Here is a 25,731-nt window from a genome sequence, read left to right as displayed (position 1 = left end):
TGTGTGGTGACACATTTACTTGAGTCCAGATCCATCACGGTAACTGGAGATGCTACAGACGCAGGGAAATTAAAAGTGGAGCCCTGAGTAGCAGAGGCCAATGGCTGAGGCTAAATATGGACTCGGCTAAATAATTACTCCGGCGATTGGCAAAAACACCTTCAGATCATCTACAGACACTGAGAGTTTCTTAATGGGATTGCCTTGAATTGCCTGTGATTTCTAGAAAAGGATTATTCAGGTGGCATTCAGGCCTTTTAACACCATTACAAGCGAGCAATTTAAGTTCGGAAGTAATGTGCGTTTGCAGAGCCATACATTTTATGTTGAACAAGAACAGTGCCCTCATGGGATTTTAAACGCCATCATGATGTATGTTACACAACAAGGACTGCATTGATTGACCAGAACATGCACAAGGAAGGAGTGTTACCAAATATGATTGTTTAAAGTAGTATGATTTAGTAGAATTTACATTTCTTTGTACCTGTGATTCAAGCAGCCCTTGGATAAAACCAACTTTATCTATTTTTGCTCACTTCGCAACACTTGGTTCAGGTTACAGAGAGGCCACTTGCAGTGTCAAAGGTTTATAAAGCTGATGGATCAGCAAAAAAATGATTAATCAAATATTGAATAAATAGTGATATACAGGGTCCAAACTAGTCCGTTGCAGCAGTTTTAGATTATTTACAGTATATCTTTGCTGACACAGCTGCTTCAAGTTCAATTCAACTTAAGGCTATGACTGCAACTGCCAAAGAGCAATGTCACCAAAAATCATGTCATATTTCTGTATAAAAAGGAGTGTGCGGATGTATGTGTATATGGGAATAAATATACTCTTGTTTTGGAGTAAAAAAGGAATATTACATTTTTTGCTCCTTTTGATTTAATAATTCATCCATAAAATAGTTTTATCCAAAGAACGCACGGAATAATAAATCAGCAAAGTGGTAGAGGGAAAAGCTGCCTGCATTGTCGGGTTTTTATGTATATGCTTATACGAAATTATGCTGCCTGTAGGTTTATGAGAACCCGTCAAAACAATACGCATCAATCCCAGTAATAACAGTTGAAACAGACTCTATGATATGCAAATACGTAAAATAATGCAAGAACACTATGAATGGGAAATTATTGCACTATATTATTACAATAATAATTTAGACCTGTTGAAGGGTCTTACAGTGTTTCCTTGTGTTGGTTCACAATTCATCATGTTTGAACATTTTTGAAGATGTTTTGAAGATGTAGATTAAAGCAGTGTGGTATGTTTTACACAAGAACTAGTCTCTAAGAATGACGTTGCTAATATATTTGTACTTGATTATATATGATGTATAGTTAGTCGCATAACCTTTTAGCAGCACTTCATATCCAGATCGTTTACATGAGTGAGGGGTGCTGAGATCTGTCAATACTTTCCACATGTTGAACAGAAACATTTTCATTGTCTCAGCTCTAATGTGCTTGAACCGAATTGCAAAACAGCTCAATAGCACAGAATTGGCTTTTTATGTAATGTTATGACCGCAAATGATGGAGTCATAAACCCTGGGTGAATGCTTAAGTGTTTGAATTATTGTCATAATCATCATTACATCGCTGTGTGTAATGTGTACGGCTAGAGATGGCAGCACAAAATTTGAATTTGTATCAGGGAAAGAAGCTCTATTCTTGGAGCCGGGACTTTATTCATGACGAGAGCAACGTTCTGTCTCTGATCCTAGATCAGAGCTCATCTCGTGCTTTCTCCTTTTTTTCTCTCTGTTGCTCTCTCTCTCTCTCCAATCTCCCTTATTTTGCTCTTCACCCAACTCTACGGGAAGCTTTCCTATCCAATTTTCTCCTTTCCGTCTCTTCTCTCTGAGTGCAGAGTTTAGATTCGGCGACAGAAAGCTTCATAAACAATTTCCTCCCCCTGCCGTCGAGCCATTTTGCCCCGGCAGTGTGTGAACGCCATTCCAATTTCCCGAATCCATACTTCACAGATATTTCTTCCTCCTTACTGCGCTTGTCTCGTAACCTTTCCTTCCCTCTCTCACTCTTTCTCCAATCTTGTTACAGTACCTGTCTGGAGATTATTCTTGTCTCATTGCAGTGTAGTAACACTGGATAGTTATATTCCAACCAAGGCTGGTGGTGTTCTGGCAATTTACTCCTGTGTACCAGGAACCTCCACTGCTGCATGTAGATGTCCTCTGATCTCAAACCGTGCTTGTTTATACTGTATATCCTGTCATAAGGATATAATCTGCCCTGAAAAATACAGGAACATTTTTTTTTTTTTTTTGCTTGTTTACTTACTGTGTTGCATCAGTGTAGCAGCCTAGATGCTTTTTGACCTTTTTTTAGCTGTTTTGAGGCTTTTGCTATTGGCTGATAAGCATGTCCACTTGGCCCTATAACCGAGGTGTTTATCTGCCAACTTTTTCAGTTCCAAATGTTTAAATTTTGATTAAATGTTGGGCCACGGGGATATCATCGGCCACTTTGCATTCTAAATATCAATATCAGTATCGATTATTGATCAACCATCATTTTTTTCAGAGAGAACTTTTCTCCATGACATTCTGATTTCTCGTAAAAAACACAGTAATAACATAGGGAACATGTTACATAGACTCTTTTTAAGTCTGCTATAGGTGCAGCCACATTAGCGAAATTTTATTAACATTTTGCAGACAGAAAAGACAATTTTCTATTGTCAGTTATGTAGCAACGCATGATACAACTCTTGTACAGAACTAAGAAGCTTTCTTTTCGGCAATGCTGCAAATTTGCTTGACCATTTTGAACACACACAGAATCTGTGTGGGGAACTTTTCCACCCACATGTGGAAATTGCAATCTTGCAGATTCCTATTGGAATGACAGGTTATCACCTGCAAAATTGCATATTTGCAACATAACATAAACCCAATACAACCCCTATATTTATCTTGAGCAGAAACGCACAAAACGTAATTTCAGCATTTATTTCCCTTATAGTCTGACGTGAAGCATGTTGAAATTTAAAGAGTTAGTTCACCCAAAAATGAAATTTATGTGAAATTGATTAATGACTCACCCTAAAGTCGTTCCACACCCGTAAGACCTCCATTCATCTTTAGAACACAGTTTAAGATATTTTATATTTAGTCCGACAGCATATCTAAGTGTATGCACACTATACTGTCCATGTCCAGAAAGAGAAAAAAAACATCATCAATTTCTTGAAGCATCGAAAATTACATTTTGGTCCAAAAATAACAAAAACTACGACTTTATTCAGCATTGTCTTCTCTTCCGCGTTTGTTTTCAAAACACTTTATTTATTTATTTATTCACACCCGTAAGACATCCGTTCATCTTCGGAACACAGTTTAAGATATTTTATATTTAGTCCGAGAGCGTATGTAAGTGTATGCACACTATACTGTCCATGTCCAGAAAGGGAATAAAAACATCATAAAAGTAGTCCATATTTGAACAGTTATGAATCAGTGGATTGATTCATGATTCAGATTGCGTGTCAAACTGCTGACATCACGTGACATTGGCAATTCAAATCATGAATCAATACGCTGATTCATAACCGTTGTAATCTTTATTGAGGTTTGAAAACAAACCCAGAAGAGAAGAAAATGCTGAATAAAGTTGTAGTTTGTAATAAAGTTTTTTGTTATTTTTGGTCCAAAATTTATTTCCGATGCTTCAAGAGATTCTAATTAACCAACTGATGTCACATATGAACTACTTTGATGATGTTTTTATTAACTTTCTGGACATGGACAGTATACTGTGCATACACTTGCATACGTTCTCGGACTAAATATAAAATATCTTAAACTGTGTTCTGAAGATGAACGGAGGTCTTACGGGTGTGGAACGACTTTAGGGTGAGTCATTAATGACAAATTTAATTGATGGGTGAACTAACCCTTTAAGAGCATTTTCACACCTGGCTCGTTTGGAGCATTTGTTTCCGAACCTGGTGCGTTTTCTTCCTTAGTTTGGTTATCTTAGGCATATATGAACATGGCATTCGCGCTTGGATCAACACCAAAACAATCGTTTCGAGATTGCTTGAATGAAGAGGTATCGGCCAGATTGAAAACAATCTCTGGGGTAGTTCGGTTGAGGCATAGACCGTGAAAACCCGGACAGCTTCTGCAAGTAGTCTGGCAAAGAGCCATTCAAGCCCATTTCTAATCCGTCTAAATCGCGGCACCAATCAGAAACGTTGGGACGGGCTTTGAGCGATGACGACAGCGCAGTGGCGGCGAAGCAGATTTTGTACATTACAAAGATGGATGCCGCCGTGGAACATCACTCGTTTGAATCAGCTATCTGTTTTAAGCGATTTAAACTTTTCCTTTTCATTAAAGTCTCAGATATTTATCCATCGCTCTGCATACGTCATCACCTTCATCGCTCTGATTGGATTTAGGTCTATCCAATTGCGCTCAGAGGCATTTGAGCGACGTCCGTTGGTGATGTCCCTTTGGAAATGATTTGCCTATGAAGCTTTGCCAGACCATAACTCATTTACTACTGTTATTGATTCTCAGTTACTACTGAGAATCGTCTGGTTTTAACCAGGCTAGTTGAGGCAAGTAAGAGATCCAACACAATAGACCAATGAACCAAGTGGCATCATAATTCATAATAGGAAATGTGTTATGGAAAAAGCAGCAGTGACTGATTCTGTGAGTGAGCACATTAGTTATTGGAGTTGAAAACCAAAGAGCACCTCTTCATCTTAAAATATAATATTCATAAATATCATCATAAATATATGCAATTGCTCTTCTCTGTGCATTGTAAGAATGCTGTCCCGACGAAGCCTTGTTTCCTGCTCTAACTGCATTATAAATTATACAAATGTGTAAGAAAACTCTGGCCAATACTCAAATGTGACTTGCATAAACACATTTTGGTATCCTTTGAAATGTTGCCTTGTGAAAGCAAAATGAACCAAGAAGAAAATGCAACATTGTAACAAATGATGTCCTTGTTTCGGAACAAAGCAAACAAACAAACCAGGTCTGAAAATGCCTTAATATCACTCAAGACATTTACTTACAATAGGCGAATTAATCTTACATTCCTATACCTTCCAAATGTGTTGATGTAATGAAAAAGCCTTGCAAAATACTGCCTTTATTTTTTTCAGTGTATAGATACCCCGTGGACATCTGATCTCATAAACCTCACGTTTATACAGTATATCATGTTGCAGAATAATAATCTGGTCTCCATCTCAGTCATTGTGATTTTCCTCATGGGAAAAATCCAATGAGATGCAATAATAACAACTGTAGAAAGTATAGAGCCTGAGGCGACGGGTCTCTGTTTGAGTGTCACATTTGCTCTCATTCCCTTGGTGGACGGGCCTGACTAAATCTCCCGTAACATTATGAGCCATGCATCATGGCAAGGTTGTGTTTATTAGATGCTGTGTATGACTGGATTGTTTCTGACCTCGACAGGAGACAAAAGGTGAGGGAAAAAACGGACAAGCTGCTATAAACGGGAATTAGAATAAGACAAAGGAGGCGCCGTCGCTAGATCTTCTGGGGGTGAATAAAGATGAATGGCGTTCGTGAACCGTGAGTCCAAATTGCAGGATCTTCAGAGGCGTCCGCCTGTTGCTAATTTGTGTCCTGATGAGGGCAGCTGGCATGTGTTTTTGTCTGGGGTATTATCCGGTAGCAGGACCATGTGCACTCATTCTCTCCATAGTGAAAGGAGAGAAGAGAGGACAGCCTCTCAGCAGTGCCATAATGGCCAACACAGATTTTCTGTTAATATTTTTAGGAAAAGCTGTCTTAGAAAGAAAACAGTCTGGCCTAATTTCCTCACTTCATGTTGTTCCAAACCTGTATGAGAATATGGGCAGCTAAAGACAGCCCAGGTGAATAGGGTTGATTGATTACATTAAGAATTACAAACTTTTGTTTTAAGTTTTATGAATTATTACTTTTTAAATATGCACAATTAAGAGCGGAATATGACTACATAGATAGTAAATAATAATAATGATATTTATGATATACATGACCTATATTGTACTTTACAACAAAATTGCACTATTAATTTAGTCTTAGCTCTGGTAACGATGTAGTGGAGATTATAATTGCTATCATTGTGTCTGTGATTATTGTTATTGATGTTATTATTGTTATGTAAAACTATGAGTTATGTGGTTATATTTTACATAGTATTAGGGTTAGGGTGCGTGCGTGCGTGCGTGCGTGCGCGCGTGCGTGCGCGTGTGTACGTATGTATGTATATATGTATGTATATTTTTATTTATTATTTTTTATTTAATGTTTTATTTAATTTTTTATTTTATTTTTTGCTTGAAATAAACATCAATCAATCAATCAATCAATCAATCAATCAATCAATCAATCAATCAATCAATCAATCAATCAATCAATCAATCAATCAATCGAGGCATTATCTAATCAAATATGCACTAATTTAGATTTCCAGAACAGAAATCTGAACATTGGATAAAGTCAGTTGTACAAAATCAGGCACATGACCATTAGTAAAAACCCTTAAGGGGGTCGCACACCGGATGCGGAGGCCACGTCTTTAAAATTCGAACACATTGTTTTCAATGAGTGTACGCACACCGGTGGCGGCATTCGGCGCCTGTCCGCGGCGACTCAGGAAGTTGTTCTAAATCCTGCCGCGCCACAGAGCGCCATTTCAAGGCTTTATATTAAAAGTATATTATCGTTAAGGTATACTGATTTCACCCTTTGCTACAAGACACATTTGTTTTCCATTCTGAGTTCAACAGCTTGAATAAAGTCTAAACATATTTTGGGGAAATGTATGATAAACGTAGCCTTTTAAAATCCTTTTAGAATGTGCGCGTCCCAGTGTGCGATACCTGAGACGCTGCGCGGCGCGCCACCGAGCTCCGCGTCCGGTGTGCGACCCCCTTTAGACTATAGATAAGAATAAAACTGTAAAGGTTCGATATGTGTACAGTAAGTGCTACTGGAGAATTCTGGCTCAGTACTTGAAATTTACAGAAATAAATGAAATCTACAAATAGATAAAGTGCAATAAAATATATTAGTGTATTTTTCATGCTTTCCTTCCACTAGTCTGAATAAACATGTTATGAAAAGCCCAAATTCTCAAAATTAAAATGCCATAAATGTCATACACTCTATTCTGAAGTCAAATGATACATCTGTGTGATGAACAGACTGAAATTAAGAAATTAAGGGAAATTTCATGAAAATACCTCACTGTTGTTTGGTATCATTTGATGTTTTGTATCCTGGCAGAAATATGGTTGAGGAGCCTATTTACAGCAAAAAGTGATTTACATTTTAGTCTTAAACTCACACAAAGCTATTATATATCATCAGGAGACTGAATACAGTGTGTGGTTCGTATCAACCTATTTTGCAGGAGCTTGACGGTGTGTGTTGGAAAAGAGCTACCTTATACCAAGAGCCACCTTTTGTGCTCCATGAAGAACCTTTTGGATCATCATAAGGGTGAGTAAATTATAGAATTTTCGTTTTGGATGAAATACTCCTTGAGTGCAAAATGTGAAAGTTCATAGCATTATATACTGCAATCTCCAGAGATACTTCTGTAGCTGAAACCTGAGGAATGAGACCCTAAGCCACGTTAAGCATACTTCTACATGCAGGACTATTTTTAAAAGCGTACCGTGGATCTTTTAAAAAAAAAAATGTTTTTTTTTTTGGTCTGGGTCCTTGTCTTTACCAACTCTGCATCGGAATGCATGTGTGTTAGCCAGAGGGCAGTAAATGAAGTTTATTCCTTATGACAGCTTGCAGGACCTTCACACAGACACAAACTCTCTCTCTCTCTCTCTCTCTCTCTCTCTCTCTCTCTCTCTCTCTCTCTCTCTCTCTCTCTCTCTCTCTCTCTCTCTCTCTCTCTCTCTCTCTCTCTCTCTCTCTCTCTCTCTCTCTCTCTCTCTCTTCTCTCTCTTTCTCTCTCTTCTCTCTCTCTCTCTCTCTCTCTCTCTCTCTCGGTTCGGTTCGGTTTAAACAAACCCTGGTGCGATTGCTCGGTTAGTGCGGTGATCATTTGAATAAGTGTGAACGCTGCCATCCGAATCCTGGTGTGCACCAAACAAGCAGACAGTGACCACTAAAAAAGATGAGTCTTGATTCCCTTCCAAACAAACTTTGAATTAACAAACGGTCCAAAGACATGTAAACGAATCAAAAACGGGAAGATGAGACCCAAAAAATGCTCAAGCATATCTGTTTTTTCTTGTCATAGTTGTGATGTTGCAATCACAGTTTGGTACAGGCATCAGAACCGCGCCTCCTCACAGCAGATATTCGCTTGTGTGTTTGACGGAGGGATTCCTGCTGATGTTTTGACTTAACGCAAGCTATTCACGTGTCTCCAGCTTGTCAAAATACCCTCATATGTAGGCTATGCACATACAGACCAGCACACAGCATTGTTTTGGGTGTTAGGTAATTTCCTTCTCAAAATAGGCAATACGTCATATAAACCGACCAATCAGGTTGTGAACATATCCCTTATGTCTTGAGGTTCGGTGTTAAAAAATGCTATTCTGAATCAACCAACTGAACCAAGAGAACCGAAGTACAAGTGTGAACACACCCTTAGGCCCTGTCCCCATCCCCATCCAGATGCGTTTAGCTATATACATATACATTTTGTAACATATCAGCGTTTCGTCCACACGGATCTGGTGTTTTGGAAGCATGAATCCGATATTTTCTGAAACCGGGTCCCAGAGTGGCTAAATCTGAAAACGACAATCTTACGTTTTATTTATTGTTATTTTATCGTGAGATTTTGCCTCACCTCCTACCACTGCTATACCCCTCTAGCCACAACTCTTCTTCTCCATTTTTTGTGTATTTCTGTGGCAGAATTACAGCGCCACACACTGGCCTAGCATGTATACTACGTCATTTTGAGTTGTTTCAGTGATCTCGTGTTTACGCAGATATTTCTTGAAACGAAGAAGAAAAAATAGATCAGATTGGGAAAGTTCTGGCTTCATGTGGACAGGGCCTTAGTCCTGGTTCACTTCTCGTTCTTGCTGTCATTTTTAAGACTGAACCGAAGTATACAAAAAAAAGGTTTTAATGATGTATATTTTGCCAAACATCCAAAACAATGATGTGTGTTGGGTACATATGATGGTATGCTGAGAACTCATGAACATCTTATATATTGTGTAAAGGAGTCAAAACAGCACAAGGAACACACCCTTCGCTAAGCCACGCCCGAAAATCGCCACAGGCCAATCGTGGCTTAGCAACCGTAACTAACTAGGCACGGAAGGTCTGTCAAGCTGAGAAAACATGAGGTTTTTGACTGATGCAAATTATTACATATGATGCAGTGTATAGACTATAAAAAGGACTGTTTTGGCTTTATTTATTAGTTTTGTATCGTAGTTTGTTTTGACAAAATGTGTGCAAATTAACACCATCATAAGGATTGTGTTCATAATATTAATAAAACCCATCATGTTTGGGAGAGTTACTTTCCGTTATAAGGTTTCATTAACTGTGTGGTTTTTGATGAATGGCTCAGGTCCGTATCTCTGGCTAGTGCCAGGTCCAAGGCGTAGATAAGACCCACGACACGTGAGCAGTAGCCCGGGGCGCTAAATATAAGCCGGAGAATCATTGCAAAGTTTTCAGGCTAATGTCTTGTGTTTATTCCAAGCGAAGGGTCAATTCTTTCATTAAACACACAAATGAAGATCTACTGTGAGGAGAGTGCATTTCCAACGCCTGTACCGAGCTGTACTAGGCAATATCGCGACCATCCCAAGAAAAAAACAGGTGTGCCTGAGCATTCTATTCTTTTTAGGGGCACATCTTGCGACATCACATACTGTTTTTGGTTCGTTTAGATGCTTTAGTCTGTGTTGCATTCATATTTCAGTCAAACCGCACACCAGCATTTAGACAAATGAACCGCCCTAACAAAGCAATCACACCAGAGTTTGTTTTATTTTAACCAAACTTGCCAATATGAAGTACAGGTAAAATTAATCTTTACATGTATCAGATTTGTATGGCATCTCTCCATACACACATCTAGTATTTTTAGGAGTCTCCAGGTAACATTTAGAAAATGTATTTGTCCTGTTTGCACCTTCACGGAGAGCTTGAGCTTTCCTTCTTAATACATGAAACTCTCCATGCAGCTAAAAGGGTGAAATTTCAGCCATCACAACAGTCGATATATTTGAAATAACACGGTCATGTTCGGTCATAAGCACAATGATACAAGCGTCATTCGGTGGTGCCATAAAAACTTATGAGCGGTAAAATTCAAAGTAACTGGTGTGTTAATCGTCCTAAATGAACATCGATAAAGCATATAGCTAATTGTCCTTAAAATGGCAGAGCAAGATCGCAAATCCCAGCGTGCTTTTGTTTTGAGGCTGCCTAGCACCCCTCATAATCACTGTATTAGAGCTCTGTTGAGAGATGTCTGTCTGCGCCAGGTTATAAGATAGAGTGGCCTTTCTGCACGCTTTTCCATCAGCAGTGCTGAGGCGAGAATGAGTATTTTCAGAGGCTAATTAACTGGGGGCCGTCTTCATCACATGGCCATTATAGTGAGAGGCAGGGCCTAGAGGGGCGCCCGTCTCTCTCTACGCACTTAGCCCCGCTACTGCTTTAATTGTGCAGAAAATGTAATTTGTGTCTCGGTTCAAGTTCCCTCGGAGAGCGCTGTTCACAGTGGGAGACTCCAGTCACATGAATAGCTCTGCCATTCAACCATCCAGGGGTCAGGTGGTGGGAGTAGGCGGGTTGGACGTGCGTGAGTGTGTGTGTGCAGTGTCCTTGTGTAAACCAGTGCATGTTCACTGCACGTTGCCACGACAACCTGTCACTCACATGAGATCGCAGCAATAACAAACCACAACGATCAAGTCCTGCCCTCGGTAGCTCTCAGCACACAAAATATTTTCAGGAATCGCCAGGAAGCATGCAGACAGTGTGCACGGCGAGCTTGAGCTTTGCTTTTTAATGCATGAAACTCCATGAAGCCGAACCAGTGCATGTTCGCCGCACATTGCCCCGCCGCCTCTTTAAAAATCACACCGAGCGAGATCCGCTGCTAGCCACACTAAAAGCGTAGCGATCATTAGCTGAATTGTTACTTCTTTCATAATTAGTAATTACAGACACTGTGAGAAGATAATAGGCTGGGTCCTGTGTCATTTTTTGTAAAAGACAGCACAACGGGTAACTGGATTTCTATAACAAATGCCACGTTTGCCGCAATCAGTCCCTCGCTGGCAGGAAAACACGTTGGACAGAGGGCAAAGAGGGCCGGGATGGGATGGAAGGCGAATTGCATTGTGCAGGACTGGTGTGAAACACAATACGTGGCGTAGTTTTAAAAGAGATGCCATGATCTTAGCTGGTTATCATCTAATAGGCTGTGACAGCAAGGCATTATGGGAGTTCAGAGGAGACCAGGGGTTTAGGCGCTCGGAGAAAGAGAGAAAATTGGGAGGGGGATTGGTTAAAGGGGAGAAAAAGAAAAAAAGCGCGAGGAGAAAAAGAGGGAGGCTGAAGGACGAAGAGATGAAAGAAGCAGAGCGAGCGAGAGAGAGGAAGGAAAGGAACGAGAGAGACCGTCGCTGGAGAAATCCTCTACACTTGTCACTCTTTACCTGGATCTACTATTCCTGTGGTGGAAAAGTGCTGATGGGTGGTGTTCCAGTGAGCTTTTCAGCTCAGGAAAAAAGTGCTTACTGGCTGGCTCTCGCTGGAACGAAGAAGGGCTTGAGGAACTCTTCCCTCGCTTCACGCTTTTGTCTGAAGACTTTGCAGCGGACAGCATTTTCTATCTTCTCCTCCTATCTGTTCTCATTTTCATTCTCTTATTTATTCCTTTCACTCCCCTGCCTCTCTGCTCATGTGCAATGGTTCTGTTCTATTTCTTTTTTCCTGTCCATCTTTAAACCTTTACATTTTCTGGCCCTTTATAGGAGATATCATGGAAACAGTATTTGCTTTGCTCCAAAAGAGTATTTGTTATGTGAAGAAGCTCTAAAGTGCCCAAAGCAAACCTTTTTTTTAACAAACTGCCCATGGTCTTTTGTTTAAACTAGGATGTAAAAATGGCCAGGAGGACATTAACATATGACCACCCACATTTACATATCAACGCCTATTCAATATTCATGAATTTGGCTGGCAGTGATGGAAGACAATCATAACCCAGGTTATTTACATGTAGAAGTCCGAGGGTCAGCAAAGGCAGAAAGTGGTCATGCAAAAATAGATTTAGGCTGTTTTGGTGCAAGAAACCTTAATTGACTAACATACTGGAGTAATACTTCAAGGGTAATGCTAATGAATTAAGGTTTCGTCATATCTTTCTGTTTTAAACGTACAGTGGTTTTGTTTTCTAGCAGCCATAGTTATAGCCTGGATGCCACCCACCCACAAAATGTTTAGGTCGGGCGGTTCGGTCTGGACTCGATCCATAGAGGAGTAATTATCTCTGAACAGAAACTGTTCGGACCAATGAAATCATCGGGGCGGGCTTTAGACGATGACGGACAGATGATCAACAGTAATGTAATCATGCACGTCATCTTGGGGCTTGGGTTATATTTGTTCGAATCCTAAACGGAGAGCTTGTTTGTATATACATTTACCTTCACAATTTCTCTCAAAAAATTCTGAAAATTATAAAATTCATGTTGGGTAAGTACTCTGTGTATCATTAAATTATTATTATTATTTACAACACCGGCAAAGATTGTGTATTTCAGCGTGCGTGCAGACAAGGTTGCCAAGTTTTTACAACAAAAGCCGCCAACAACTAGCCCTAAACAATAGCTTCTCGGGGGTTCTCCGGGAAAAATGGCATTTGGGGGAGGAAAATGTGTGTTATTTTGGCAAGGATGCCTGCTAAAATTTGCACTCATGGGTCTATATATCACATAATAGTCGCTTCAACCCGCGGACATAGAAAACAACCCGCGGAAAAAAACACGTACTTGGCAACACAGTTCAGTTGAACTATGTTGACATTTGACAATGCGTCGCTTCGTTGCTCTGATTGGTTGTAGGTCTATCCAATTGATGTCTTTCCTGGTTCGGTTGAAACACGCCCCATAATCACAGCCCAATGGAGCAGTTTCAGACTCATATTCTGACTAGAATTGAGTATGACCAAATCACAAAGAGTTATGCAGAACTCTTCAAATCTTTAAATATCTGAGGTCAGTAAGATTATGTAATCATTTCTTTATTTATTATTAAATAATAGATATAAACTCACAATTGCAGTCAGAATTGTGATTCTCACAATTCAGACTTTTTTTCTCATAAATGTAAGTTTATATCTCACAATTCTGACTTAATGGGCCCCATTTTAACGATCTAAGTGCATGGCCCATGTGTACATAGGGTGTGTCCGAATCCACTTTTGTTAGTTTAACGACGGGGAAAATGGTTGACGCGCCAGGCGCACAGTGCGAAAGGGTTGTCCCTAATCTCTTAAAGGGGAGATGAATTGAGAAATCAACGTTCCCTTGAGCTTTTGATATATAAAAGGTCATGGTAATATAAGAATATCCTGTCAGTTTCAGAGCTGAAAACGTCCTTGTTAGTCAAAGAAAAGCTGTTATAGACACCAGGCTCAGAAAACGACTGTGTGCCTCATCTTGACGTCATCGCGCATCGAAACACCGCCTCTACAGAATAATAATCATGTCTTATTCATTAGCCCGGCCATAGTAACATTATAATATATTATATCGATCAAAGGTGACTGTAAAGTCATTTATAATGATTATAAATAATAGTAATAATGTTACTTTATAATATATATATATATATATATATATATATATTATATATATATATATATATATATATATATATATATATATATATATATATATATATATAGTAACATTATAAATGACTTTACAGTCACCTTTGATAAAAGAATACTGTTCTTTTGAACTTTCATCTAAGAATCCTGACAAAAATGTATTACAGTATCCACACAAAAACCATTAAGCAACTATTCAACATTAATAATAACGAAAAGAAATGTTTCAAACTGAAACATTTCAGGAATAATTTAAATTTTTCAAATGTATTAAAAATAGAAAATTGTTATTTAAAATTGTAATAACATTTTGCAATATTACTGTTTTTACTTTGTCTGTAGCCTTAGTCCCTAGTCTCAAGGAAGTTGTTTTTTTGATTGAAGCTCTCAATTTTCACAAGTGCTTACCAGTTTATTGTGCAATATGCATCAGGCAGTCAGTGAAAGGACTGTAGGCGGTCCGTAGGTGTTCCGTCTGAGGCTGAGACTTTATCACTGATATTGCAAGTTTATTTATAAAGACTGATCTGTTTTTGCTAGAATTATGATGTGGCCTGCCTTTTGTTGTACTTTTAAGTCTCCTTTTCTAGCAAATATCTTATTGGCATTCAAGGTTGGACAAAACATATTCCTATGATAGAAAATATTTTAAGTTCATTCATAGATTTTTTTGTAAAGAGTGTTATCTTGCTTTCTCTTTTCCTCTCCTCTTTGTGCTTTTTAGGTCTCATTCACTCTGAACCAGGTTATAAGCCAAAGTCTCGATCTGGGTGTCCATTACTAATCGATTTAAAGTAGAGAGTGCAACGTGAAATAATAGCTCATCCATGAGGAAAAAGAACAAGGGAATTATCCCATCGCAAGGTTTGTCTTCCCATTCAGAAACCCCTATGGCTTTGTAATCAGTCTTTATAAACCACCTTAATCTTTTAATTCACTTGTATCACTCCACCGGCTGGCCTTCTTTTATTTCTGGCGGGCACTTTGTAGCCGTTAATCCTCTAAACTGCGGGAGATTTCCTCCCCGTTTCCGAACCACCACCCTGACACGTTACAAGACGGGACCCACATGAAAATTAAGCACAAAATTAATTGTGGTTTTAAATATCGGTGTGTGTCATTTAGAGGCAGACATCTTAGAGCAGAGAACTTGGTTTGTTTCAGTTTTGGTGAATGTGGACTGTTCATTAATGATGCATGTTAAATGAGGGTTGAACATCTCTTTGTATGGTAATGGGGTCTGATCACTTGCTTCTTTGTGATTGCAATAAAAAAGGATTACAATAATTCCATGGTTAAGGACGCAAAGTACATAAACAGACACACAGCAGCCTTCTGTGAACCGTTTGAAGTTGAGCTAAGAATCAGGATGCTAAAGCAGTAAACATCTTTTGTTAGATACCATTTTTGCCATTTGCCACTAGCTTTCTTTTGCCTTTAAATAATGGAGAAAAGTTTGAACTTCTTCTGACGTCTGAAATAAATTGCATGTACAAGATCCAAATTACATTGTTTAACCTCAGAATTATTGGCCCGCACTTCTCTCCTGTGGCCCGCCGCACCATGATGTATGGCTTCAGTTTACTCTCCGCAAATCCCAGGGTGCACTGCAGCCCCCCGGGTGGGCAAAGGGCGCGGCTGCTCAGATGGAGTGGCCTTTAATGTTTTATAAGCCCCCCTGCACTCCTCTTTAATTTAGAAATATGAGAGAGTGTGTGGAAAAAGAGGATTATTAGCTACTACTACTAATCTCCATGTTTGCTCTTGTACCTTCCGTCCTCCAAATCTCCACTGGTGGGAGAACAGAGAGAGAGAGAGAAGGAGAAGAGAGGCTGGAGTGAGGATTTAGGAAGCAAACAAACAAACAAAAAGGAGGAAAGAAGAAAAAGAGTGAAGGATGAGTGGACAGACAGATAGACATAGATATTCGATTATATTTGAATACATTGCTTGATATTTGATTGCGTCTCAAAAATGACAGCCCTAGTAAGTATTATATTTTACGCTGCTTTCACTTTAATACACAGATCTAATATACGCATGCAATTTCTTTAATTGTTGTTTACATTCACAGACATAACCGACTGTGTTTATGTGTACTCTGTGTATTTTTGACATAAACTTGTGTGTATTTGACAGTTTAAGATGTGAAAGAGAACTTAGTTTAATACTCATGGGATAAGCCGTTTGACATCCAGATTTCTGTGTGCATGCTCCGGATGTGTGTGCTCAGAAGACCATATCTCAGAAGTTTAGACTAGAGACCTGCGCGGGACAGATGTTGTCCCGCTCCTGCAGAAATATATATTCTTTTCCCCCGCTCCTGCCCGCAAACAATCAACTTTTGTCTCGCTCTTGCCAGCAAAATCCTGCGGGTAAACGTATAAGTGTTTGTTTTAAAAGATATTTAGCATATTCTGCCTGCTACTGTTATTTTTTCACTTGCTCCCTTGTTATACACTGTAAAAAAAAACTCCAATTGAAAATTTTCTAGTGACTGATCACATCTAAATGTACTTTTTAGTAAATTTAGGAAAATAACTTATTAGAACATATAAATACAGTAAAAAAAAGTAAGACATGTCAATAAAAAAATGTATACCAATAATATTTAGGCTATAGTATATCGTAATAAATTATATAATAATAATAAACCTGGATTTATTTCATGTTCAAAGGAAAAAGTAGCCTAGTCTTAATACTGCTTTCTTTGCTTTTAGCAATCCTTTCAAACATTAAACAAAAAATATCCTTATTCCTCAATAACAAAATAGACCAGTAGTTTTGCATGTTCCTTTCTTTAATAACTTATAATATCTGTAGCACTTAGCGATTCACCTGAGTCATGAGATGCAGACATTTTGCCACGGTGTGGTATAGGCTTGGCTGTTCTGCGCCTACGAACCATGCGAGAGTCATTGCTTCCAACCATGTGCCTGTAAATCATTTTTATTTAATTGTCTTATATAAATCAGGGTTTATTTGTTTCTAGTTATTTTATTTTGTTAGATTTTTCCACTTTGCGGGAGTCGCGCAAATATTTTCCTGCAACCCGCAAGCATCCGCATTCACACATCAAATATCGTCCCGCGCTGCACTCGGTTGTGCAGGTCTCTAGTTTAGACTAATGCGGCTTTAAAACGCATGCAGATAATAACAAAGACCTGCAATGTCATGTGAACGTGACTGCAATAGAGATGATAATCAAAACCAGACAGCTGTTTTGTTAGTGTTTGGCAGAGTATAAGCATGAGGATCCGCCCTCTACTGAAAAACAGGGTGGGGCAGCTCATTTGCATTTAAAGATACATGCACGAAAACAGCATGTTTTTCCTTCCGCTCAAACTTAACCATTTACAACATTTTTTTTTTTTTTTTTTTTTTTTTTTTGTATTTTGAGCTGAAGTTTTACAGACACATTCTAGGGACACCTGTGACTTATTATACATCTCGTAAAAAGGGACATAATAGGTCACATTTTGGATGGATGGATGGATGGATGGACGGATAGGTGGAAGGTCCAACAGAGAGGGACTGACAATTAGATGGCTTGAAGGATAGATAGATGGACAGACAGATCAATAGCTGGCTGGCAGGATGGACAGACAGATAGATAGATCATTTTTGAGACAGACAGACAGATAGACAGATAGATAGACAGATAGACAGATAGATAGACAGATAGATAGATAGATAGATAGATAGATAGATAGATAGATAGACAGATAGACAGATAGATAGACAGATAGATAGACAGATAGATAGACAGATAGATAGACAGATAGACAGATAGATAGATAGATAGATAGATAGATAGATAGATAGATAGATAGATAGTTTTTGAGATAGACTGATAGACAGACAGAGAGGCAGACAGATAGATGAGTTCAGTTTGCGATTGTGTCACAGAGAGAGTGCTGGTGGGGTAGATCCACTCTTTCATTGAGGCAGCTGTGCAGTCTGTATTTAAAGGGGAGGAGACGTGCTGACAGAAACACTGCCCTCTCTCTGCTCACCCTTTTGTGAGGAGATTGCAGCGGTCGTCATAATCACACAGGGACAAAAGACGAGAGCTGCGGTGACCGTGTGATGGAACACTCTCGGCCTGACAGGCTTTTCACCTTTTCATCCATCTATCAACACGCCACTGTCATTTGTTTCAGGTCCAAATCATAACAGAGGCACTGCAAGGCTTTTAGATATATATTTATATACATATTAGTCACACGCTCAATTTTTTTTTTTTTTTTTTTTGCCGTTTCTTGCAGAAACTTGTTAAAGACACCCACACATGACAGAGACGCGCTTCGCCCAAATCAATGGTGTGCGTAATGAATGCCGGCGATGAGCAAAAAAAATGGCCCCATTTAGAACACGACGCACCGGCGAACGCGCGCTTACCTGTGTCTGCGGATTCAGCACATCACCATGGCAATTACAGCCTCTGTTTCCTCTCCAAGCCTGGGTGACCAAAGAAAGAGGGCCGTTTATTAGCCCCAGCGGGTGGCCAACTTTGGAATGCACACTCTGTTTATTCCCGGTTTCTGTTCCCGCTGACAGCCGCGTCGCCAAACTCTTCCAGGGCAGGACCCAGCCTTAGCGCTTTTTATGAATTCAAATACCTAGAAAGAGCCATCTGGATGGGAAGATATTAATGACACACACAGATCCCAGCATGCATCCCAGTTCTAATCAGGCGGCGCTTGCTCCGCAGCTCTGTTTTCCAGGGAATTAGGGGGTGTGCGGGCAAGTTTGGGGGGGCCGCCTGTACGCAAAGCACGATTGATGCTTTGTGTGGCATGTGAATACAAATGAAGGATTTGTCAAACTGCAATATTTGGGTCCCCATAGATTAGCATACGGCAGTTGGGTAATTATACTCACACTTGATTGAATGGAGTCAAAACAGGGGGATGAGTAAACTTCTGACAGCTTTTGATTTCAATGGAAATGGGGGCAACTAGATAGATGCATGTTACACACGCGCACATTTTCAAACAAATGGCCTCCATTTTGTTTGCTGTGACAGATGTGTCCCTTTTACTAGATAGATTGATACTTAGATGCATAGAAAAAAATGTGAAATGCTTTTTTCATTTCAAGTGTAGACCTTCTGCGGCGTGAATGATTTTATCTAACAACAAAAAGACATTTACAGCTGATGGAATTACATTTAGCTTTATTGAGTCATATGTTATTGTAATAATATTCAGAATGCTGGTGGTACTTCAGGTTGTTTCTGGTTACACTTGTAAGCTGTCCTTCGGTACCTGCTGTTTTAGTAAAGCCCAGAGGGGCGTCATATAAATAGACTGTATTAAATCACACTGAGATTTGAGAAGCGTCTAATTTGTATTTTTTTAATAGGTTTGAGTGGTTGACGCTGGACTTCGGCGTCTTCTGGTGAACGAGATCTGGAAGGTTAAGCAGGAATTTAAATAGGAACATACAGTAATTTAGTTCTATTTGATTAACGTTGTATTCCCCCAAAAAGCCAATACATTTTTTTTTCATCATCTTATTTTAATTCATGTTTCTTTTGATTACTATTCCAACAGAATTAAACCCAGCATGATCTAAATCCCTGAGGAATTTAATATTTTATTATCAAACAGACGTGCATGCAGAAACTCTTTCACATCAGTGGATTTTATCATGTTTCCTTTGTTCGAATGATTTCACTTTAATTTATTTCTGTAATCATCAGAGGCACTTTCTTTTATTTTCACTTCATATTTTGTTTTTGGATTTCCAGTGTAGTATCCTTCAATCCCACCCCCCCCCCCCCCCCTTTCATGTAAAACAAATTTATTCCAAACATAAAAGGCGATTATTCCAAAAACACTGCAGCTTTTAATCAAAAGAAAATTACAACAAAATTAATTTGCCAGATTAATCCAAGTAATGAGGGGAAAGCCTGAAAGCATGTTCCTTTTGACTTACTGTCTCCATCTATGACCTGTAGATGTTTTGGATGGAGTATCCCAGGACTTCTCCAAGATTCATTTTTTTACCGTTGGTTTATTATTATTTTACCCCCAAAAGTTGGTGAGACAAAATGTATACCAGTGGGGCGGTTTAATGGCTGCTACGCCCCTGTAATTCAGTGCCATGTAATACAAAAAGTAAAGTCGCATTATGAAGCATTGACTTTGTTCTATAATTTGAGACCTGAGCCTAGGCATGAGCAGGAACTATTAGCCCAGGCTGACTCGAGCTGCACTCTATTGCATCAGCGATGCTTCTGTGACAGACTGTTCTATTCCCCAGGATCCTCAGAGGCGGCTGGCGCTCTCATTCTGAAGCCAGTCCGATGTTCTTTCTTTCTCTATGTAGTTGGCAGGGCCATTTTGAGAAGCTACTGTGCATGGCGGCCTTTAGCTGAGAATGTAATTTCAGGCTCCAACGGGGGAATAAGAAAAAAAGAGGGAGAGAAGAATGATAATACTGTGGAAGGTCAAATATTGATCATGCTATAGAGAGCAGCTTTAGGCAGGCTCACCATGAGAACTTTCAACAGCCTCTCTCTCTCTCTCTCTCCTCTCTCTCTCTCTCTCTCTCTCTCTCTCTCTCTCTCTCTCTCTCTCTCTCTCTCTCTCTCTCTCTCTCTCTCTCTCTCTCTCTCTCTCTCTCTCTCTCTCCTTTCTGCTTGCAACGAGAAACGGTTTTTCATGCTTTTATGCAGTGTTTTAGACTGGATTCTTTGTTTTTAGTTTTAAAAACGTTTTTTAAAGGTTTTAATGAAGATTTTTCTTTGAAAACTTTTATTTGTGGTTTTAAATACTCCCAGAGCTGTAAGTATAAATGTCAAATGTTTAATTTTATTTTAGGACATGCAAAAATGGCAATTTATATGACACGAAAAGAGAAGATTGATCAAGGTGCTTGTAATAGTTTAGTAACAGTTTTTAAAAATTCTGTGAAATCAAGAATATTAATAGATTTTAACTATTATAAAGCAATGGATGATCTTACAAAGTTTACATTAATTTGGTGTTTTAAAGGGAGTTTATGTGAAATTGTTAATGGAGACTTAATTTTCTTAATTTAATGTAAGTTGTTGGTGAACATTGTGTTTCGGTGTATCGTATAATAAAGGTGTTCTAAAAATCAAATCTCTCTCTCTCTCTCTCTCTCTCTCTCTCTCTCTCTCTCTCTCTCTCTCTCTCTCTCTCTCTCTCTCTCTCTCTCTCTCTCTCTCTCTCTCCCCACTCAGGGATTCGTCCTTCATCTGGGGAGAGAGTGAATGAGGGAGGGAAAAGTGTGATAGAGAAAGAAAGATATAGCAAGAGAACATTTGGGTCGAGTGAATGAATGCTGTGCGCCTCCTCTGCTGATTTGAGTGAGTGTAGGGAAAGAAAGTGCTCTTCAATTCCGCGCCTGTCCAATAGTGTTTACGCCAGGTGGGAATATCCAGGCTGTGTCCTTGTAAGACAAGAGGCCCCAGCGGATTCAGATGAGGTGGTTCACTGTCGTTGCGTACATCGGCTCGCCGAATATTTCCCGGTGCTTTATCCTGGCCAGAGAGAGGCTTGAGACCAGAAGAAATGTCCTCGACAATCAGCAGAAACCCCCTCAACCTTGGACTCTCTGCCGACCTGAGCCCTCGTCTCTATGAGAGTAACTGAAAGAGACACACAGACAGGGGCTGTTAGCAAGTCTTATTTACGTACTTGGAAATCTCAGGCAGTGTTAAAACACTCCATTCCAGAAACATCTGGCCAACTGACACAGGCCTTTTACAAATTCCGTCTTGAATGTTATTTTGCCCACGGTTTTAGGAATTTGGTCCATAGAAAGATTTTCGGTTGGTTACCAAACCCTTTTTTTTTTTTTTGAGTGGTGATGTCTATTTGTCACTTCAGCATTTACATACAGTATGAACTGAAGTAATGTATATACATTGACATACTGGTGTCTCTTCATTTATGGGCACTGGTAAATTTTTAGAAATGTATTAATGCCTCCTATAGGGTTTTTATTTGGTCTATCTATTAAAGCTATACCTGTTTAACATTTTTTAGTTTATTCTTAGCTAAAAAAAACACTTAGTTCTTTCAAAAATATGTTCTCATTAATGTATATTTACTTCTTTCAAGTAATTCTCGTGAATTCCCTATTCTCGTAAGTATATAATATGCCATTGAAAATACATACGGGCGAGGGGTTCGGATGCCGGTCGCCATGTTGGCCCTCCATCTTGAAAGTACATTAGCCAAAGAGGGACATACCCATAAATTCAAGCTTCACCTTTCACGTTTTAACACTCGATGGCACCGTTTTGAATGTGAAGAGGAGGATTGCCGTGTTAATCTTGGACTAAATCGGCCACTGTAGGAGTTAAAACGAAATCCAAATTGAGAGGAACTGAAACTATTATTCACTGGATGGTCATATACCTTTTCACGGCTAGATGGGGGAAAATATCACACAGTGTAGCTTTAAATTTATTTTTATTTTTTTTACCCTTGAACAGTCATGAAAATTACATTCCCATTACATATCAATATACTGTTTATTCTGCGATGAAATGATGGCCATGGAAATTATATTGATGTTTTGTTGCCATGACTTTCTAATTTTATTTATTGTAAATATACACACTGTAAAAAAAAATGTTGGTTTAACTTAAAAAAGTAAGTAACCTGGTTGCCTTATAATTTTGAGTTTATTGAAATTAAAATTTTGAGTTGATACAATGAAGGAAATTTGTTTAATAAATAGAAACTCAAAATATTATTGTATCTGAACCACATAAAAAATTGATAAATCATGAAAATAGCACTATTTGGCATGTTTCACTATGTCTTAAAAAATAAAACGCACATAATTACCCAATATGCTTACAAAATCTTTTAATAAAATTTTAATAAAGGTCGTTGAATCTCAAAAAATGTTTATTGTATTAACTCAAATTTTTAATTTCAATTAACTCAAAATTTTAAGGCAATCAGGTAACTTTTTTTCTAAATATTTTTTTACAGTGCACAATTGAATATTATTTTATCACTTTTGCATGTTTGTTGAAAATTACAACTCTTTTTTTTTTTAAGGGGCAATTACTTTGATTTTTATTTTTTATTTTCTTGATTTCATTGGTTTTAGATTGCTCTAATTTTATTTAAGACATGCATGGATGAATACACTGGTGTACTCAGTAGCTACACAGTTTCATTCCCATTTACAGTCTATACTTAACGGACGGCTGACACATCCCCGTTATGCCACCAAATGAGATGACAGAAGTCTGAATGGCATTTATGTTAAGGTCACTCTGTTTTGTTTACTCAACTGAGGCCTGTAAGAGCATTTGGGTCTGTTGATCTATTGTTCGCATTGGGAGAGTTAAGTAACTTAGCCTTTCTCCACAAGAACACTCACAGTTGCCGCAAAGCAGATTTCCAGTCACTTAACATTCTGCTCACTGAGCAGCAAAGAACAGTCATTTACAAAATGGTCAAAAGATGCTAAGAAGTAACCCTAGAAAACTGCAATTTAGCATAAATAGCTATATGGTTTGTTTTAAGTAAATTTGTTTATGGTGTTCACTCACTGAAACGTATGTGATGTGTAGAGTGTAAGAACGATTTAGCAAATCTTAATAACTTCAGCGGAGGAATGTTCATGGGGAGTGAACGCAGTTAAGGGCAATAGTATTTAAACATTAACATTCAATCACATTATGATAGAATTTGAAAGTGTATTTAATACTAAGGGGTTGAACTTGTTAGTGAACGCCTGTTTAGTGAATTGTGTGGGTTATGATGGGCCAGTGTTGGTCTAAGTCCATCATTGCTAGTTTGTTCCTTGCTACTCCATAATAATAATTTAAAAAAAAAACCTTGCTGTGTCTGGTGGGATTATAATGAATCTGAACTTTTTATTCTGAATTAATCTCTTACTCACCATGTTAATCAAAGGTCAAGAGATGCCCTGTACTTTTTGTCTTCATCCTGTATATATTTAAACTCCAGTTCGGTCATTATCCCAAACTAGACTCCAAGGACTGAGATCTATCACCTCTGATAGATTCAGAGCAGAGGCTGGAGGACACGGGGCCTGTAAAACACCACCGCAGTGATCCGCTTGTAAAATATGCGGCGATTTCATGAACTGAGGAGCATCAGGTATGCAAGATATATGGTAGCGGGATAACCGCTTAGTGTTAGATGGTGGGTTTCATTTGAGCATGACACCTTAAAGAAAGGCGTATGACTGAATGTATAGTAAAATCTTTTTAGACTGTAGTAGGCCATTTTAGCCAAGCTCGAACACCAAAAGAACATGTCAGAAATACAATGTCATGGAGATTTCTTTTTCAACAATGTCACTCACTGGTGTGGCTATTTTATTTCAAATCAGACTTCGGAAAATAGTTGCAAGATTTATTTAAGTGGCATAGTAGAAAAATAAATGTTGAAGTTCCCCTATTATGCTTTTTCGAAGATTATCTTGCATGCAGTGTGTAATGAGACTATATACAATATACATGATAACTGCTAATTTGGTTCTTCAAATGAATTTGCGGATTGGAAAATATCTGGATTACTGGTAAATTGTCTAAGGTTACTGTGTTCATTGAAGAGGGCAATATGCATCAATACTCGAAACCACAATCAGTAATGCACCATCTTATTCAGGTTTACAGTGTACCCAACCCAGGCTCATTGGAAATACGTGACTCTGCCTACATTTTTGCAACCCCTGAAATATGTACCTCTAGGTACGTTTACCTGCACTTTCTGGGTGAACCGTCCACCGGAGGCGCTCCGCCATCTTGATCTCACAGAATGAATATTTATAGCCTAATTTTATATTTTGGAGCAACTAACTCCACTCCTACCCTAAACCTACCAACTCATAACAATATAGAACACGTAACAGGCAAATAAATGTACAGTCAGGTATTTATTGCAAAAATGTGTACTTTCTGAATAAATTGTGCCTGCAGTCGTATCTGCCTGTTATATCCTGTTTTTTTTTAATAATACACAAATGGGTAGGTTTAGGGAAGCGTTTGAGTTACGCGTTCAAAATGTGTCTGAATATGTGTGTGTGTAGGTAAAGGTAAATAGATTTATAAACATACTAAATAGTTTTTTTGAAAATGTAAAAATGCAGAATGTTTCTTGTGATGGGTAGGTTTAGGGGCTGTGTGTGATGGGTAGGTTTAGGGGTACCCATCATACACACGCAGTGTAGGGGGATAGAATGTAACGGCGTTGATAAACACACTAAAAAGCGATTAAAAAGTGCAGGTAAACGTACCTGGAGGTACATATTTTGGGTGTTGCAAAAATGTAGGCAGTCACGTATTTCCAATGAGCCTGGGTTGAGTGTACCATTGTGTTTGGCATGCTGAATGTTGAAGTCTGTGTGTGACTCAAGTATGATCAATTGCAAGATATTGCCACAGAAGGATTATATCAACCCAATCTAAGCATTTCACAAGGTATTTAAAAGATAATTGTTCAACATAGTTAAGTTAGAAGTTAAGTCCCCTTTTAAAAACAACCTATTTATTACTTATCTTCTTTTGAAACCAAATAACTATGATTTCTTGTTGCATCACTGCATCAGGAAGATGATTACAATTACATAAAGTTCCAAGTGCTCAACCAAAGCAAATACTAATCACCATAATGTTTCAAACAAAAACATTTTAGGAAAATCAACATCAATTTATGAAGTTATGTGATGTTCTCTCAAATTTTTCAGTTTGTTCTAAGAATCTATTAAGAATGTCTCAAAAACTTTTTTTTTTTTTCCTTGACAAAATGGCACTCAAACCAATTAATTAATCTTAACTTGGGTTTTTTGAGTAAGCAGCATAGTATGTGAACTAGATTGTAACTAAAAAGT

General features: G+C 38.6%; 1 long non-coding RNA gene across 1 annotated transcript in view; it reads left to right on the top strand.

Moving 5' to 3' along the window:
- LOC137046843 (uncharacterized) overlaps positions 1-25,731 on the top strand; it is an 84,086-nt gene that overhangs the window by 17,545 nt on the left and 40,810 nt on the right. Inside the window, exon 2 of the long non-coding RNA XR_010899093.1 lies at positions 7,429-7,517. This is a non-coding gene — a long non-coding RNA (uncharacterized lncRNA). The remainder of the gene's footprint in view (positions 1-7,428; positions 7,518-25,731) is intronic.

Source organism: Pseudorasbora parva, chromosome 18 (genome assembly GCF_024679245.1).
Source record: "Pseudorasbora parva isolate DD20220531a chromosome 18, ASM2467924v1, whole genome shotgun sequence".
NCBI lineage: Eukaryota > Metazoa > Chordata > Actinopteri > Cypriniformes > Gobionidae > Pseudorasbora > Pseudorasbora parva.
The sequence above is the reverse complement of the archived record's forward strand: the minus strand, read 5'-3'. Positions and strand labels throughout refer to the sequence as shown.